The sequence below is a fragment of the Patagioenas fasciata genome, chromosome 4, assembly GCF_037038585.1.
Source record: "Patagioenas fasciata isolate bPatFas1 chromosome 4, bPatFas1.hap1, whole genome shotgun sequence".
NCBI classification, from domain to species: domain Eukaryota; kingdom Metazoa; phylum Chordata; class Aves; order Columbiformes; family Columbidae; genus Patagioenas; species Patagioenas fasciata.
Genome location: NC_092523.1, coordinates 56,024,037 through 56,044,044, shown reverse-complemented (window position 1 = coordinate 56,044,044; position 20,008 = coordinate 56,024,037). Strand labels below are relative to the sequence as shown.

The 20,008-nt window shown below is 42.9% G+C and overlaps 1 protein-coding gene across 2 annotated transcripts in view; it reads right to left on the bottom strand.

Moving 5' to 3' along the window:
• The window catches only part of RASGEF1B (RasGEF domain family member 1B), a 141,686-nt gene extending 125,197 nt beyond the window's left edge, over positions 1-16,489 (bottom strand). For both annotated transcript variants that reach the window (XM_065837788.2, XM_071807937.1), the window contains exons 1-2: positions 16,056-16,489; positions 14,909-14,982 (exon numbers count right to left, since the gene is read on the bottom strand). The gene's annotated coding sequence lies outside the window, so the exon portion shown is untranslated. The remainder of the gene's footprint in view (positions 1-14,908; positions 14,983-16,055) is intronic.
• Between the last annotated feature and the right edge of the window lie 3,519 nt (positions 16,490-20,008).

Below are 20,008 nucleotides of genomic sequence, written 5' to 3'. Positions count from 1 at the left end.
ACCCAACAAGAACAATATGGAAGGAAAGGGATATACCAGACCATGACACGAATTCCAGAACATTTGCCACCAGCATGAAGCCAACACCCTACACTGCCACACAGGTAACTCTACACAGAGCAACTTTGACCCCCTCTCCCAAGTAGCATCATGAGGCAGGTCCTCAAAAGCTCGCTGGAGTCACTATCTAGCTGAGTCCTTTACCACAGCGCATCCGTGATTCCCTCCTGTAAACACAATCCAAGCCACCTGCATTTCTGTCGTGGTTGGAAGCAGAAACAGTCCTGCGGTCCTTCCTGCAAAGATCCCGGCGTGGGACGCTGCCACCTCGTGGGTCCTGCGGGTGTGACACCAGAAGCAGAGAACCAAAGACAGTTTAGCGACGGTCCAGGTAAAATGGCAAACCCCGGTTCAGAAGTATTTCGGTTCCTGCATTTATTAAATCAAACAGCATTTCTCTGAAAGCTAAGTCACAGACAAGATTCAAGTAAGGTCAAACAAAATGAATCCTTTCAACTGGAACAGCCACAATTTCTGACAAAAATTGATTCACTAATTCAAGTCTTGGACCGGCTTTCTAAGCAAGACACCACTACGTTTATCATGCAGGCCACGTGAGAAGCTATTCTGGTGCTCTGCAAGATTTTTTCCCGGCCTCCTTGACTGTGTTTGTGACCAGGTACCTGCAAATATGTGGTTAACTGGGAGTCTAGTGGTTAGGATGGGTTGAAAAGATAGCATTTGACTTGCTAAGAAGTTTATCAAACTGATTGCCCTTCTAGTCTTAATTTCTCAGTGTCATTAGCACCTAATTTAAAGGTTAAGTGGACTTGCCGAAACAAAAGCGCTCTTCAAGTCCATTGAACAAAGGTTTACATCACATGTCCCGACAGGATTTCACTCTCCTCTGGAGAGTCAAACTTTATTTGTTTTTATGAAACCCACAAACATAATGTGCTAATTCTTTTTAGAAGTGATAATTTTGCCCTTATTTATTTCTACAAACTGATGAGCTCTCAAATGCATTTTGCACTGTGCTCTTCCTTGCTTTTAATCATAACACAGTGGGAATGACAAATCTGGTCTTGTTTGTTTTGTTATTATATCCACTCAAGAGAAGCACACTACAAGTGATCAGTTTGAGTGCCAGATAGATTTAATGACAAAGGTGTTCTCCCCTCAAGGATCACTACCTCTTCTAAGTACACGGGTTAACAAAAATTTACAGAGAATCCAAATCAGAGCTGAAGAAATTTACAAGACATCAAAATTCTCTTCCCGTTTCTGTTGCTCAATCTTTGTTTCAAAATCCTAGCTACATCACGATACTCACGAGTTTCATGTGCTCATAATGCAGAGGAACCGGGCTTACTATGGAGAGAATCCACACTTAATTTTTACTTACATAGTATACTCAATGAAAACAAGTTATCTGCACCAGGCTGATTTGAGCTGGCTGATTGTTCCTAATGAAATACACCCTTTTCTAAGATTCATGTGCATTCACTTTTAAAAGCTTATTGGAAACCATCTTTTACATTAGAATAACTTTTTAATTTAATCCAGTTTTCTTAGCAGTCAGTGTTGCCACCTTGCCAAAAAGCGAAACACAGGAGGATCTTACAGGCCTATTGACCTCCAGAAGGAGATCAGTTTAATAACTTTTTCACTGCTACTATCAATAGTAATAAAACACATGCTGCGACAAATAGCACATACTTTTCCAATATATGTAACTTTCAGGCCTAACCTAAGTCTGCTTCTTTGCGTTGGAACTGACTTCACTGCAAAGTCAGAAATTCTGCTGCCGTTTACCAGGGCTTGCACAGTAGCTCCTGTATCACAAAATTAATAACAGTACAAGCTGCTCTTTATACTGAGCAACACTGACATGCTAAGAAGACCTGTCAGTAATATTTTGTACAACAGCACCATCTGAATATTCTTATCATAAGCATGTTTGTTACTTACCACACTATTTATCTTTTTTAGTGTGAATGGTTTGCACACTCGTCTTTGTGCTTAACCTGAGTTGAGTTCAAAACCACAGTAACACAGGGCCAAATCATGAGGCAGACCATGATCCATCCATTTATACAGATTGAGCATCTGCCTTGGATTTATTTTTCCTGCCATCCAAGGTGCACTCCCTCCATTTTTCACTTCCTCCACCCAATCATTCAAAGGGTCCAGTGGAAGAAGGAAGAAACCTACCAATATGTAGATTCAAATCTGTAAGGGTACTTGTTTTTGCAACTCAATTGTACCAACTCAGCTACATTGGTAAGTGGAAGCCTATTCCAAAGCCTGGACTCCTGCCTGTTCTTTGGCACAACCTAGCCTGCACCACCTAGGGATAACAAAGACTGAGGTACCATGCTTTAATTGCCAAAACTGCCTACATAATTGCAGCAAGCTGAATTAAACTGTTGCATGGTCAAAGAAGAGGCTTCCAGGCAATGTTGCTTTGCATTCTTACAACACATTACTCTAAATCCTATGCAGCTAGTGATAAAAAGAATGTAGATGTCCAAGTTCCAGGAATCGATACAATTCTAGTAAAATCCCTTCCTTTTCTGCTCCAGGAACTTTAAAGTGAATGTTTCTAAACACCTAATCACATGACTTAGCACTATTGCAGATGTGGCAACCGACTAGAGGCTTAACTGCATCAGAAGACTTGTTTTATTTCCTGTATTTCTAGTTATTCTTTACACAGTTATAATAACAGACTTAGCAGTATTTCTTGTTCCTTCCCTTCCTCTGTGTCTCCTACGTTCTGAAGCACGAAGCCAATAAGTAGCCAAAGGCTGATACTGAAGAGAAGCCGCTAAATTAATGTATACTGCAATTAAGTTATAAAAGACATACCCATCATTAACCAATTGACATGAGACAAATGTTTTCTGACCACCTGCAAAACAAGGGGTATTTTTCAAGGTTTAGATCAGGGACAAGAGGGAGACAGAAGATTAAGTGATACATTAGAAGCAGAGTGCTTAGTTTATATTTAACTAATAATTAATAGATGTATTGTAAGTAATAAACTGCTAAACAATTATAACTAACATCATCCATTATTTCTTAGTATAGATGTATTGTGTGTCAAAATGTTCAAAAAATGTAATGCATATGTAATAATTATGTGAATAGAAGCAATGCAAGAGCATCTAGTCTTTGGAACACATATGGAGGATGATCCCCAGTGTTCCCCAGCACTGATAAAATAAAGAATGCTGCTTAACAGTATAATTGACTCTGCTGTTAAGTTTATTTCTCCATTTCAATACAGTGCAAATGAACCAAAGTAGTAACATGACCTTGGCAGTCATGTGGAAGCAACAGGTACCCCTAGTGTCACACCAAGAGCAGGTTGTGCTGTAAGGACAACCTGCCACAGTCCCAGCCTCTCCAAAGCTTACCAGCTCTGCTTTAAGTCCCAGAGGAAAGTTGAGGGATAAACTGGAAGGAAGAAAGCAGGAAGAAGGCCTGCAATTAACGTTGCCATGAAACAGATTTAGCTTGGAGAGGTCCCCAGCATGTTTAATGTTTTAATCAGAGATGCTTTTGAAGGTTTGTGTATATACTAGAAACTAAGCTGCAATCGGGAAGGTTAGAGCTATGCAGACACAGATGGGATGACCCCAAAGCCTGCTATTTCCAAAGCAGTCTAAACCCTCTCCCTTTCAGGCCACTAACACTGTATCAGGTATCACCCACTGTCAAATCCATGTAATCTCTTCCAATTAAAATTTACAATGAGACTTTCTCCACAGCAATAGAGGTGCAATCATGGGTGGACTGAGAGACCACAGACACCAGGCAAAGCATCGAAGAGCTCATCCCTTCCAGGTCACTGGTCCAAACTCACAGATTAGAAGGGCACAGAAAGCATTACCATCTGCTGTCCCTCTAGCATGCAGTACAGCATGAGCTGGGTAATCCTAGGCCAGATTCTACAAGACAAGTATTCACAAGGATACTAGCATTAAATGCAGGCAATCCAGTACATGTCAGAAATCTTCCACATCACCATGAAGTCCCACTTCAGCAGTAGTAGCAGGTGGCACCTGCCTCTCTCCAGCCAGACTCAGAGCTGAGAATCCACCTGTCATGAGGAGACAGGTCACACCATCAGACATATAGATCCACCTCTGGTCTCAAGTGTCCAGCACACCACAATGCTGGAGGAAATCTCCAAAGCAGAGTAGTCAAAAAGGCCACATGCCATTAATAATAAATGAAATACAACATGAAACTCCAGCATCAAGATGTAGACAGAGGGACAACTACTACTGTGGAAAATGGGAACAGGTATTAAGAAAAATTTACACACACATAAACCAGAACCTCATGAGTGACAGTTTTGTGTACAAGACCCAAGCGACTGAAGATGAAGGAAAAGCAGGAAAATGAGGACACATGGAGAACAGCTTGGGTGTATATCTCAAACCTCTGCCTGGGATGCCTTTGGGATAGACAGAGAATTTCCCCTACTTAAAAAGCAACTTCTCCTTCCAGAACTACCCATCTGGCACCTTTCATCAGAACACAAATTAAAAAGCAACCCAGTGCATTCCCGCAAGCAGCATCACAAAGAGGAAACTGCAGCTTTGTCACAATGCATTCCTGCCAGGAAGGTGCGGGAAAGGAAAAGGTACTATGAAATGCAGTCTTGAGGCAAAACACAACCAAGTCTTCATTGCTCTAAACCCCATTCCATAGTATTTCCCAACAGCCATACAAAATGGCTGCAGCAGAGCCCCAGCACACTGGTAACACCACCAGCTACAGGCTCAGCTGCCAGATTTTCTATGCAACTTACACAATTCATCTGTTCCACACCTTCCTGCTTATTTCACATCTTTAGACATCTTTTCTATAATTGACTCAAACCCAAGAAAAATAAAACAGGCAGCCAAGCACTTGGCTGGAGGCTAGTGGAATTCCATAGCTGAAGGTGGTAAACAGCAGCTGAACAAGAAAAGCTGATGCTGCAAGCAGAGGAACAACAGAGAAGTACAGGCATTTGAGTGTGACAAGAGGGAAAACAGCGAGGAGATGTGGAGAGCAACTGAAAACAGTTTTACTGAAGTAACTATATTTGTGTGGCATAGAAGAGCACAAGATTCAGAGGAGAAGCTGGGACAGTCATGAGGGTTTATCTAAGTGGAGACCAGGCTTCAGCAGGCCTGGGAAAGCAGAAAACAAAATAATAGGAAGAATTTCAAAGCAGCTATTACCTGGGTGCAACTTGAGTCCTGCAGAGGTTCAGAAGAGCATTTTGAAGATCATGTTGTGGTAATACCATAGGTGAGACAGGCACCCAACACCAGCCCTTCACTGCTGCTGGTACTCACTGTGCGGATCCAGAAAGGGAGGAGTACAACAGATAACCAGTAAGCAACAGAGGGCTTGCCAGAGCCCTACAATGCAATTTAACTGCCTGTTCCACACTGAGTACAGGGTCCAGAGACTAACCTAGGGATTAAAGCAACAGCTTTTTTTTTTTAATTTGAGCCATGAACCAAAGAAAAGGGACATCTCAATTTCTTCTGTCTCCCTGAAATAACTAGGACTATAAACAGCAACTAAGATGAACTCCTATACTGCAAGGTTAATCAACAAAAAAGAAATCATGACTTAACTGGATATGGGCATAAGCAGCACAACAAGTGCGTGCCATGGAAGGCAAACCTCTTAAATACCTTAGGAGTCCACACAAATCTATACTTTCTGGCTAGCATCTCAAGCAAACCTGATCACACTGCTGTCCCTGCTATATAAATAACCCATGTGAAAAAGGACGTGATAGGTGCTCCACAGCAGGAATAAAAGTCCATGCATGTTCCTCCTTACTCCCTCCCCAAGGGGATATTGTATAGCAAATATAATGCAAAATAATCTACAAACATATACGAACTACACCTTAAACTCTTACTCCAAAAATGAAAAACATTAAGTCCTGGGCATCACAGAAGTTCTCACTTCTCCCTCACACTCTTCCTGCCTTCTTCCTCATTGTCACATGTCGAGGGTTAAGATTGCGGGGTGACAATCAAACCCTGGCAGATGTATTGTTAACCTCCTCTCCCCCCTACTTCCCCCTTTTGCCCCTCCCTCTCCCCCCTTCCCACTCAGGACAGGCGATCGGGAGGGAAAGAAGGACAGAGAGAAGAGAGTTGGAAAAGTTAAAGATGTTTTACTAATGCTACTAATAAGAATAGAGAAAATAATACAAAATATACAAAACCAATCTTGTAAGTCTCAGCAACTGCAGAGCCAGCACCCAAAGTCCTGGATTAGACTCTGTAGCCAACCGGAGCTGGATTCAGTCTCTCACTAGGCCTCAGTTCGCAGGGACGACCAGCAAAGGTCCTCTCCTAATGTCAGCCATGAGGAAAAAAGGGAAAAAGGGCGAGATCCTCGTGATCTCCCACTTTTATATGAAGTATTCACGTGAATGGAATGTTATACACCATTGGTCAGTCTCTCGGTCATCAGTTTTCTCGTTGCCCCTCTCGTGAGATGTCCATCCGTGCTTATCAATAAGTTTGCATTCCATTGCTACGTTTAACCAAAACATGTGTCGGGTTCTCCAGGAAAATGCAGCTAATATGAAGGCTTTAGCTGACAGGCAAAAATTCACTAAAAGAGAAACTTGTTTTTTAACAAAACCAGGACATCACACTAAACTGCTTTTTTCTAACTCCCATGGCCATCCCAGGCTTGAAAATAATTTTCCCCTCAAACTGAGGAAGTCTGCCCATCTTGGGCATAGACAATGGGGTTAGTGAATAGATGAAGAATTATCTGAGAGAACTTCTAAACAGTGCATTCAGGATGTATCACAAATTTTTATGTACCAAGCACATAACTAAAAAAACCTCCTTCATTTTATGCGACCCTGCAAAAACTCTATTTCATTTCAGCCTGTCAGCTATTTTTTTTTCACCTCTGTTTTGCCAATTTACTACAGTAAAATAAACTGGCACAACACAGTACTTAACATAATATGTTTCTAAGTCCTAGAAGGCTGCTGCTGCTGCAACCACCACCTAGAAGTGTATACAAACAGGTTTGGCTGTCCTATTAACAGACAAATGCTCCTACCAGCTTAAAAAGTTTCACTACATGAACCAGCTGGCAAGAATAGTATGTAAGTACATTTTATAATTTTTTTTCTAAGCCATATTTCTAGTGCAGGATAGTAATTACATAAAACCACCAACACGCTTTGTATGAATAATTTTAACTTCTAGACATTCCTCCTGGGAGTTAACATGTTGTGATTTGTGAGCAATCTCCTCTTCATGGGCCACAGTTCATCACCTAACTGCACAGCAAGATTTTACTACCACGTAGCTATAAAGTTTCTGCTTCTGCTTAATGGGTAGAAAAACAGGATAAGTATTCCACAACAACTGCATAAAGCATTTAAATTCATATTATAATTTTTAGACTTAAGGTTCTGGCAAAAAATCCATGGAGGCTTTTCCCCCCATGAAGCTTTCACCCTCAGGTAAAATGAAGTAGGATGACGAACAACTGTGATTTGAGATCTCCACCTAGAAAGGTTTTACTTCAATATAGTTAGTATTCCATTTAAAACAAATTGTCCATAGCCCCTAAAATTGAAATACGAAGGACAATAAAAACGAAATGGATTATCGTAGCTGTTTCTTAGCAATGTGAACTGCTAGTTTAAAGACCTTCTTGTTTGATTCACCTCACTTCTACCACATTGGAACACCTTCACCTGCCCCTTTAACAGATCATCCTTCCTACTTCATTACTTATCCCTCTGTGACCAGTACATCCAGAGGATTAGTCCTATATATGCTCCCTGCATATGCTCATTATTAAGAGACTGTGTTAAATGCATAATACATGCTGATCAAGTGAACACAAGGGACAAGTTCGGAGATTGAATGAATCATTATGATAATCACCAGCTATTATGCTTCTTTTAAACCAAAGCAGAACAGTAATGATTGCCTCAAGTAACTAACTATCTGATGGGTTCTTAAGATCTAAGCTCTGATGCTAGTGAGGGAAAGCTCATTTGCTACTATCACAGCCACTGTGACAGTTTGACAAGAAATCAATAGTTACACTACCCACTGGATAAAAAGAAGAAAGGCTGGTTTGCTTTCAGTGTGCCAACTTCCTTTCAGGATTAGGACACCGATGGATAGACCTTCCAATTACTTCACTCCGTCTGCTTCAAAACATTTTCATACTTCAGCTCCCCACAGGCTTTCTCTGTTTCAACCACTCCAGATAAATAAGGTGGCACACTTGAGCATTGCAGCTGAAAACTCTCTTCTCCATCCCACAGAATTTTCACCCATAGACATCACACAGGGTCGAAGCATAAGCTCCTCCAAGAGCACCGAACATGCTCCTCCCATGTTTTATTTTTCTTTAAAGGCTGCACAAAAAGTCCTCTCCAGGAAACAGGATGGCAATAAGAGGCAGCTGCTTTTGATGCATTCATCAGGAGACGCAAAATAACACATCTTGTGGTAAATATCTTCACAGAAAAATACCTTCTCAAAAGCTACAAATTAAGAAAGATTCAGCTCATGACAAAAATTACAACTTTTGTTGGAAAGCTTATGATTTTCAGGAACCATTTTCCTTAACTGAAGATACTGCCAGATAAACATATTTAGGGAGAAACACTTAAAAACTGCTCAAATACCCATGTAAGCTATCTCAGGAGGCATACCTGAGCTGAGCACATTCCTCTGAAAGTGGTCTCCTTTCTTTGTATGTGCAATGCCTGATTTCAAGCAAAGAAGTTTAAAAATTGATTTTTTTCTCATCTGTATTAAAATTATGTCCTTTGCTAGGAAAGAGCATCACTTCTGCCCAAGCAGTGTCTGTGACAAACTAGAGGAATACGTTCTCCCTAGCAGGAGAGGCCATAAAGTGAGTAACAGGCCTGAAGAATAAATTGTTTTCACAAGTCAAGAAATCATCAAGTAGTGCAAGCTGTAGGCTCCTTTTAGATTCATACATGTCCAGATTCACAAGTCAAATTCATCTGCTGATCTCAGTGCCATAGGTCTGGTCAGCTTCTTACAGTATCACATTCTGCCTGGTCCTCCTGCCTGCTATTAAATTGTTAGTATTAAAAAACTACATGGAAGAAAACAGTAAACATGCTTCAGTTTTGAATCTCATCATTTGTAACGTTATGTTTTTTCATTACATTCATTTTGCTTAACACTTCACTTTTTGCTTACATCTCACCTCTACAGGTTAAGAGCAACACGAACCTCTTACCACTTCCCCTGTTTACCAGTCATGTTGTACTCCCTTTCATACAGTCAAGAAATCTCCTAAGTAACAAAACAGTTTTGCTACTGATGGGGAAATCTGACAAAGCAGCCTTGATGAGTTCTATAGTCTACTTTCACTGGTGTTGAATTTGTATCTTCTGCATTTGTTCCTAATACAACAGTAATTGCTGGGACTAACGTTCAAAATCCACATGTTATAAGGGGACTGACTCAGCTAAGCCAGACCAGCAAATATTAATATTTCTTTGAAGACAACAGCTCTGAAGAGCTAATTCAGCACCAGGCTCTGCATTATTTAAATCACAAACATGACAGGAGTTGTTACAAGGGAAAGACAAGTTATCTACTTGTTCTTCTCCATAAAAGAATTAAAATAGAGAACATAAAAAATTAAGTATTTAATTTGTGGTCATGTTATGTGCCAATATCCTTATACAGAAAAATACAACAAAAGAAATAGCAAGGCAAAACATGCATTCTAATGGCAGACAGGTCTGATAAAGATTATTATAGAGCTTAGCTGATGACTTCTTTCCCTTTCATTCCCTAAAGCATTTTACTTGCCTTAAGACTGTACAAACAATGCACAAGACACGTGGCATCTTTTCAAAACAGAAGGGAGCTGATCTGTAACAAAATCCATGACAAAACCCTTCAGCAATAATTTCAGCCACAATCTGACCCGACAATCTGACCTGGAATAATTCAAAATAAGTTTAGCTTTATCCAGAAAAAGAAAGCATAGGGACTTTAAGGATTAATTTTACCTCCATGGTTTTCCCCATCTTTTAAGATAACATACTCCCCACTTCTTAACTCCTCTTGATACATATTTATCCTACTCACCTTCCCTTTATCTTCCCTCTAAGTATTCTACATATTATCATCAGCCCTAAAAGTGGACAAGATAAACCTACTTTTACAGATCATATTCACTGATGTAACCATTTGATGAGGGAGATATGGCTAAATAACTCAAACTTAGCTTTCTGTAGTTGCCACTTGAAACTCTGGGGGTTCTTCGCCTTTGAAGAATAGCTTTCTCTCCTGTGTTACAACCCACACATCCCTTGTACTTCTATAGGAATTTGATTCATGAAGGGGAAATGCTAAGTGAGCATCCCAAGTCAGAGGTTGAATACATTTTTTCTAACAAACCTCTGAAGACAAGTTATGGGTACAGATGGTCTTAGAGCAACACAGTGCTAAGGCACACTCAATCTCATCCTTAGCATCAGACACCAGCAATCATATTCTCTTAGCATTTATCTTTTTCGTTCACAAAAATACACTCAATCAACCTTCCACTCCAGAAAACAGAGTGATGGAGTATTTCACTGTTTAGTGTCCTACTCACTTCCATCTTTAGTTTCACACAACATTTTGCTTCAAATACCATTTTGACAGAGAAAAACTTAATTTAAGAAAATGAACATTTCCTGTATATAACTGGCCTTTTCCACAGCAACCTTGAGGCAGAGACTTTTCCGTCATGTAATTAGTCTTATTTTGACATCCAGAAATTCTTTACTATATAGGGCTTCCATCTCTTATGGAACTTTAATTATATGAAGACATTCAACAAAGTTGACTTTAGGCTACCAAAGGCCTATAGAATAAAAGGATCTGCATTTAAAATATCATCTCATATAACATCCAATTCAAGCAGCTTAAGCACAACTGCAGACATTAAGATAAGCAAACTGCTGATGTCTGCTTCCAGTTTTTACAGACCTGTGGTCTTAGGCAAAGTCCTTCATCAACCCTATTTGCTTTGCAGCATTACCTTTGACAAAATGGAATAAGAAACATTTTTTAAGACTTAGTTTATAGCTTATATTGCACACTGGAGCAGGAATGAGCTAGGGACAAGGGTTTATAACATCCTCTGAAACTTTAAAGCACTTACCAGTATTATGAAGATACCTGCAAAACTGTAATTCTTTTTGAAAAAGGCTTTTATATTAGAGACAAGCTACTAGCTTACTCTAAGTATGAAGTAACACTACCACACGACATATTGTATATAATGAGACACACCATAATGTCTATCAAATTAAACAGTCCATTAAGTAATACATCCATTAGAGAGTAATCAGGAATTAAGTGTCAGACATCAAATTACTCAGGCAATGCAAGCTCTGCAGTTTGCTGGATCTCCATAAGCATGCTCAGCTTTACCCTATACCTATTACTATAATTGTGTGTTAGTAATACACACATATATGAGGAAACAGTCTTCTAGATTCAATGAACTGAAGCTGCATAACCAACTTTTACTCTAGGCTCTGCTCATCTAAAAAGTGTAACATTCCCAGTGCTATGCTCAGACAAAGATCAGCTTGTGTGCTGTAATAAAACAGTTCAATGATGAGATAGGCAATTCTCAGATGCCAGTCCTGTTTCCCAACAAGTCTTGTTTCTAACTTCAGTAATTCACTGTTTTAGTCTCCATGAACTCTTTGAAAGTCCCCATTCTCTGTAACACTTCATTTTCTGCTTACTCGTAGCATATTTATCCTGTTAGATTACCTATTTACAAATAAAACAAACAGTTAAACTCCCTTAATGGGCAGAGTAACAACTTTCTAATAGATCTCTAACACAAGAAGATTCTTAAGAAATGGGAACATGGCAGTGAAAGCACTCCACCCCAGCTGAAATCTGAAACTTTTATGACCAATATATTTTCAAGTGAAACATGGCCAAGAAGCAAGTAGCTTCTATTTTCAGTTCTCTGTTGTAAGAAGGTTTACAGTTTCCAGCATAAAAACTTATTGCCCTCCCATGCTTTTAAGCAGGGAAATTGTTATGCTGATGCTGCACCTCAGGTGTGTCTACACTTGGGGGTTAACTTTTAACGGTCCAATGGTACAATGGCCTCTCCAGCTCTGGGGCAGAAAGGAAGCATTGGTCAGGTCCAATTACTTTGTTGGTGGGCACAGATCAATAGTCTAGTTGCTGACATGCATCTTTCGTGTTTTTCCAGTAGTTCTATAACCTGCTGCCTCATTTCTTGAAAGTTTCAACTGCCCTTCCTCTAGTTCTTCCTGTCTCAGGCTAACTACTTACTATACTCTTTCTCACTACTTCAAACTCTCCTTCACTTGGCCTCTACTATTTACAAGCAGGCTGTGAACAGGTGTTCCTTTTCTCCCAGTAGGAGAATATCTCCTAGATCACATCTCTCTCCTAAGCAGTGTATGACTATACATTTGTTCAGGCATTCCTTTTCTCTGAACAGGAAAACATCTAATCAAACATCATGTTTCTCCTCTAACACCCCTGAATCAGGAATTGAGATCTACTCAATGTAACATCACGTACACACGTATTAGCAGTAGACAAAAGAACTAGCAGTCTGTCTCGGAGGTCACTCTTGGTACAGTAGCTAATACTGCAGTAAAGAAACAACGAAAAGGTCACCACTTTCTCTGGGGAAGTAAACTTGACAAGGCATAGCATTTTCAGTTGAGTCCTGCAGGCATGTGAGCACTGTAAAGCAAATAATGAAGCATCTGGAGAGCCTGCAATGGGAGCACTCCAACACTGCAGCTCATTACCAGTCCATTACATTTTCATGAAGCATCACCCGTCAGAACATGGACTGGCTAGTGCCTAGTCTTTGAAAAGAACCAAGTTAATAAGATTAGTAGGTGGGGAACAGAGAAGAAAACCCAGAATTAGAAAGCATAAGGAGATAGTAAAAAAATAAAACCAAGAGTGGTGGTGAGGAAAGTACCACAAAATATAATTTGAAAAATTCCTAATGAGGAAGAAAATACGAGGTCTCAGTACTATATTAAGTCAAGTTCTAGCATTCCCTCCCTCCCTTGGTATCTACCTGACAGTTGGCCAGCACTACCCATGTCTGACTCCAGCTGCTCTCTTGTGGCCAAGAAGACCAATGGCATCCTGGGGTGTATTAGAAGGGAGGTGGTTAGTAGGTCGAGAGAGCTTCTCCTTCCCCTCTACTCTGCCCTGGTGAGACCACGTCTGGAATATTGTGTCCAGTTCTGGGCTCCTCAGTTCAAGAAGGACAGGGAACTGCTGGAGAGAGTCCAACGCAGGGCAACAAAGATGATTAAGGGAGTGGAACATCTCCGTTATGAGGAAAGGCTGAGGAGCTGGGTCTCTTTAGTTTGGAGGAGACTGAGGGGTGACCTTATTAATGTTTACAAATATACAAAGGGTGAGTGTCACGAGGATGGAGCCAGGCTCTTCTCAGCGACAACCAATGGTAGGACAAGGGGTAATTGGTTCAAACTGGAACACAAGCAGTTCCACTCAAAATTTGAGAAGAAACTTCTTCACAGTGAGGGTAACGGAGCACTGGAACAGGCTGCCCAGGGGGGTTGTGGAGTCTTCTACTCTGGAGACATTCAAAACCTGCCTGGACACCTTCCTGTGTAGCCTCATCTAAGTGTTTCTGCTCCAGCAGGGGTATTGGACTAGATGACCATTTGAGGTCCCTTCCAATCCCTAACATTCTGTGATTCTGTGATTAATTTTGTCACTGTAGCTTTGAGCTACCAGCACTTTTTGTCACTCCAAGAACCCTTTATCTAATTCTCATGTGCAGGTACAATATAAACAGCCTGAGGAAGGCACAGAGCCTGTAGCAGGTACAGTTAGGGACAAATTATAGAAGTGACAGAGGAATAGAAATAGAGACAGAAGACAATGCAAAACTAACTAAGGCTCAAGAAACACAATAGAATATCCTCTGTTGACTCTCCCCAGTGTTCAAAAGCCCTCAGCCCCTTCTCATGAGTGGAGACCTTGCCCTAAGCCAAAGGGCACACAAAGAAAATCTCTACCAAAGTCTTTGTTGACTGGTAAGTGAAGAACACTTTATACACAAGCTGTTAAGCACCTTCTCAGGAGCAACTTTGTTTAGCTCACCAGTGAGTCTTCCAAAAGAGAGAGTGGTACAGCCAGCATCCCCTTCCCTACTACACCTGCCTAAACTATTACCTGGATAGCTACAGCTGGGTACTGAGCTGGAGAAAAGTCAGGGAAGAGCCCTTCCTCCAGGCTTCAGAATTCACAGGAGGATGCTCCCCTATGTTGTCAGCTCTGTGGTCCACCCAGGAGGTGGCAGAATTCAGCAGCAGAGAGGACAGGGGAAAAATGGGGAAGGTTTGCTCAAAAACTGTTGATAAACCTTTCTTTTGAGCGGTTTTAACTATCACATACCAAACAAGCCAGAAAGTACTCAAAATCGGTGTCCTGCACAAAAAGGCAGCTTAGTGTTAAAGCAGGTTTGTTTTTTTGGTTGTTGTTTTGGTGGTGGTGGTTTTTGCACACCACTCTTCCCTCTCCCCTCCCCCCCTTTTTTTTTTCTTTTTGCAAAGGGTTTGGGGGTGGCAATAACCAAGTTGCCTAGGACTTGTGCTTTGCTGATGCGTTTGTTGCCCAGAGACTCCTTTGGGGTGTAATCACAAAACCTCAGCCAACTTCACCTTTCATTTGTTGCAACCTTGCAAAATTGGTTTTTTTATATGGGAGTTAACAGGTCAATATTCTGCCAAGTTTTACTACTCACAGTACCAGGTAAGGCTCAAGAGGTGCATGCCCACATTGAAGTAACTTACCTCAAGTTAAGCAGTAAATCAGTGACGGTATCAGAGACTGGGGCATTGTCTTGCTTCCAAGACAGATCATGCCTCTAGGAAAAAGGCAAGTGTTACTCAAGCAATTAACAAATTAGCAAATTACTTTAGCAAATACCATCATGGTTTGTGTACAGAGGAAAAAAAGAAATTTTTTAAAAGTTGTTAAAAAAAAAAAATCAATTGAAGTTACTCGCTTGTTACAGCAGTGAGCTTCATATATCCTTGCATAGTTATGGATTTATCAGAAGAAGCAGTTTCAGATTCTTTCAGTTCCCCCAAACACTTGTGAAAGCCATTGTTCAAAGTCCTTTGCACTTTTCTTGTAAGAATAAAAGTAACCAATGCGTAACCAAATATTTTAGGAAGATTAAGCCAGACGTTTTCTAGGTACAGAGAGCAAATTCTGGAGCTGGGCAGCGCTAAGTTAATTCTCTCCACAAGCCATGTTGCACACTTTTGCCAACACATGCTTGGCATAAATAAAGCAAGTTCCTGATCAAAGACCCTAAGCACTCTCATGCCTTTAATAGTACGGAAACTGGCCAAAGACCTAAAGCTTTAGGCTTCGACTCCACTAGTGGTAGGAAGAAGAATCAAACATCCTCTCCTCAATGAGGTGGGGGGGGAGGGGAGGGGAAAAAACCACTCCTCACACACTCCCCAAATCAAATCAAGAAACAGTCATGCCTTTAGGCATTCTAGAATTGCCATAAGCAATGCTAACCAAAAAGCAGACGCCTGACTTCTGAATTTCAAAGGTACACAGGCTCAAAGTGTCATCTAAATTTTCATATTCTCCATAATGAGGGCCTAGGTCTACAAGGTTGGACTGGGATTCCTCTGAAAAACAGCTCATTTCAAGTGCTTGATGTTCCTGAACATGCCAAGAATGTCATAAACTTAGTACTCTTCTTCACAGCATTTTGTCTCTGATTTTCCGCACCCCACCCCCACTCACCCGCCCTGCCAAATATACCTGGCCAAAAGGTTTTCAAGTAGCCTGAAGCACCGCTATGTGAAAATGATCAGGGAGTGACCTAGATTTGCCAGTCTGAAAAAGTAAAGGATTCCTGACGAGTGCTTCTTTGACATGACCACAGACCACTGGCAGCTTCCCCACAGTTACCTGTGTCACTGTATGTGCCACATTGCTCCGTCAAAGAGCTTTCCAAGACAGCTGACTTGCCAAAATGCTGTGTCTTCAGCAGGACCCAGATGAAGTGTCTTCCACTGTCAGCTCCAGCTTCCCCAGGTCAAAACCTGCCTGTGCTCCAAATCCCTCCCCAGGGAGGGATTTTGTCTTCAAGCAAAATAAGTGGCAAACCCACACCAAGGGTGCATTGGCAGCACCCCACGACGTGACTTGTCACCTCAGGGCCTGGGTTTACTCATGGGCACAGGCACGGGCACCACCACCACCACCTCGTCGCTTTCAGCCGCAGCCCCGAGCGGGCTTCGTTGGCCGCTGCCCCGACAGTGACGTGCGGGCCTGCAGAGACGCCCCGGGCTCTGTGACGGCAAAGAAACGCCTCACGAACCGGCCACTTCACAGAGCAGCGGCTCGCGACCCGCACGTCCCACCCCGCGCCGTGTTCCGCCAAACCCTGGAGCGGCCGTTAAGCCGTCGCGAGAAGGCCCGTACCCCGCCCCGCCGGTGGAGCTCCAAAGGTGGAGCGCGAGCGCCCTCCGTCGGTCAGTCCCAACCACGGACCCGCTTCCTCAGCTCGCGAGCGCCCCGTCCTGGCCGAGCCCGACAGCTGAGCCTGACATTCCGCGCTCTGTCCGCAACCCCCAGCCCCGCTGCGCGGCACCGCCGGGCCAACGGCAGAGCGCACGAGCCACTCCCCGCCTCGCGCTCCGCCACGAAAGCCGGGCCCAACGGCCGCCTGTGAGCGCACGCGGCCACCTTCAGCGGCCGCCCCGCGACTGCCGCGGGCTCTCGGCACATCCTGTCAGCCCGGCACCGCGGCTGGCTGCCGCCCGGCAGGACCCAGCCTCATCGCGGCTGGGACCACAACTGTGGGGTGGGGCACTCGGACGTAGTGGCGGCTCTGACAGGGAGGCTCGGAGCTGCTCATTGCACAGAGGGCCAAGGGGCGCCGGTGACAGCTCTCCACAGTGAGGGGTGCCAAGGTGAGAGGGGACACACATGACAGCGTAGGCCAGAGTCACCAGCTCTTTTGATGGTGAACTGGCAGGAAAACGTTGCAGTTCTTGTTTATGTCCAGGAAGAGCTGATGCATTCCTCAAAGATCTGCTGAATATTACTGCTATCAGTGACAAACACTGAGACATTGGGGACTGAGCAGAAGAGGCTTATGACCTCCAGCTGCTGGCCACATGCAGGGGAGCTCAGGCATGTGGGGCTGCCTCAATGGTTTGTGGCACTGCAGCATACCAGTCTGTGATTTGTGATCTGTGATAGCAGTGTAGGGGAAAGGTTCCTGGGAGTCCTGGTGAACCGCAGGATGACCATGAGCCCTTGTGACCAAGAAGTCCAATGGCACCCTGGGGTGTATTAGAAGCGGGGTGGTTAGCAGGTTGAGAGAGGTTCTCCTTCCCCTCTGCCCTGGTGAGACCACGTCTGGAATATTGTGTCCAGTTCTGGGGCCCTCAGTTCAAGAAGGACAGGGAACTGCTGGAGAGGATTCCAGCATAGAGCAACAAAGATGATTAAGGGAGTGGAGCATGTCCCTTATGAGGAAAGGCTGAGGGAGCTGGGTCTCTTTAGTTTGGAGAAGAGGAGACTGAGGGGTGACCTCATTAATGTTTACAAATATACAAAGGGTGAGTGTCACGAGGATGGAGCCAGGCTCTTCTTAGTGACAACCAATGGTAGGACAAAGGGTAATGGGTGCAAACTGGAACACAAGCAGTTCCACTCAAAATTTGAGAAGAAACTTCTTCTCAGTGAGCGTGACAGAGCACTGGAACAGGCTGCCCAGGGGGGTTGTGGAGTCTCCTACTCTGGAGACATTCAAAACCCACGTGGACACATTCCTGTGTAGCCTCATCCAGGTGTTCCTGCTCCAGCAGGGGTATTGGACTAGATGACCTTCTGAGGTCCCTTCCAATCCCTAACATTCTGTGATTCTGTGATCTGGGGGGCTAGCCGGTGTCTGTTGACCAATGGGTACCCACAACCAGGTGACATGATGTTAGTCACAGCCTGCTAAAAAAAAAACCCTGAAGCATAAGTTGCAAGGTCAATGTATTCCTTGGAAGTGGAGGTATCTGGGCCTGGCCTCCACCTTACCCATGGCTGAGTCAGCAACACACAGTGTGTGACATCCAAAGACCAGGGATCCCTTGTAAACTGGTTTCTGTGTGTAAGGTATCGCATTTGTTGAATTAGCCATGGGAAAGGAGAAGTATACTAAAACAGACAAGTGTAACTGTGTTATATTTTGACACATACTGCTGCATGGGGCAACACTTTGCCTGCAAATAATTTAAATGCTCTGTATGACATTCGGTTGGAGTAAAGGCAGTAGAAGATTTTCCACTGATTTTAATGAAGGCTGCATTGAGCCCGCAGATTAAGACACCACGTGGTTTGCTGGTTTGCTTTTTTTTTCTTTTTTCTTTTTTTTTTTTTTTCCTCCCTGCCTCATTGTAAACAGTTGTGGAACCTTGCGGCTAGCACAGCCTGTACAAACTGATGATAGCCATACACAGCTGAAGAGGGAGCAGATTGCAAAAGCAGACACTCGTGCTTCAGTCTGTCCACTGGAAGCTAATTGTATTTTGCAGCATCAAAGAGTGGATTTTCTTCTCAGGGTTTAGATGAGCATTAAACATTATATATGTGTGTGAGTATATATCTCACACAGGTTTTTGCCATAACCGCCCTCCAAAAAAACCACATTCTATGATATAGACAGTATTTTTCCATTCTATTTATAATTCCTTACATAGGGGTTTAAAATACAGAAATAGCAATATGATAGATTTAATACAGTGAGTAATTAGATGAGTGTATCTTTAGACTGTCAGTCATTTACAAAGTAACCATACACCTTCTTTAACTCACAGTTTAAATAAACAGATTCCCAGTGTGTTATATGTGCATTTTTTCTCAAACATTTTCCTATTTATGCAGGTCCCATGTACTTTGGTTCATTTTTTTTCTGGGCTGTATGCACAGGACTGATTTCCAGAAATAGAAACTGATTCTGTATAGTCTAAAAATTCTCTGAACTAAATCAAACTGTCTTTATTAGATAGCTGTACATTACACACCGCCTCAGAACTAGAGAACTCACACTCTTATAAAAAAGAGGAAAAACAAGGCATTCAGGCTGAGGTGGTTTAGCAGAGTGCTGGAGATGGTTGGAGACTGGAAAGAAACAGCAGGACCTGGACAGGCTGGAGAGTTGGGCGGGAAATAACCTGATGAAATTTAACAAGGGAAAGTATAGAGTCCTGCATCTGGGTAGGAACAACCCCAGGTTCCAGTATAGGTTGGGAAATTACATATTAGAGAGCAGTGTAGGGGAAAGGGACCTGGGGTCCTGGTGGACAGCAGGATGACCATGAGCCAGCACTGTGCCCTTGTGGCCAGGAAGGCTAATGGCATCCTTGGGTGTATTACAAGGGGGGTGGTCAGTAGATCGAGAGAGGTCCTCCTTCCCCTCTACTCCGCCCTGGTGAGACCCCATCTGGAATATTGTGTCCAGTTCTGGGCCCCTCAGTTCAAGAAGGACAGGGAACTGCTGGAGAGGGTCCAGCGTAGGGCAACAAAGATGATTGAGGGAGTGGAACACCTCCCTTATGAAGAAAGGCTGCGGGAGCTGGGTCTCTTTAGTTTGGAGGAGACTGAGGGGTGACCTTATTAATGTTTATAAATATATAAAGGGTGAGTGCCACGAGGATGGAGCCAGGCTCTTCTCAGTGGCAAACAATGATAGGACAAGGGGTAATGGGATCAAGCTGGAACACAAGAGGTTTCACTTAAATTTGAGAAAGAAACTTCTTCTCAGTGAGGGTGACAGAGCCCTGGAACAGGCTGCCCAGGGAGGTTGTGGAGTCTCCTTCCCTGGAGACATTCAAAGCCCGCCTGGACACCTTCCTGTGCGA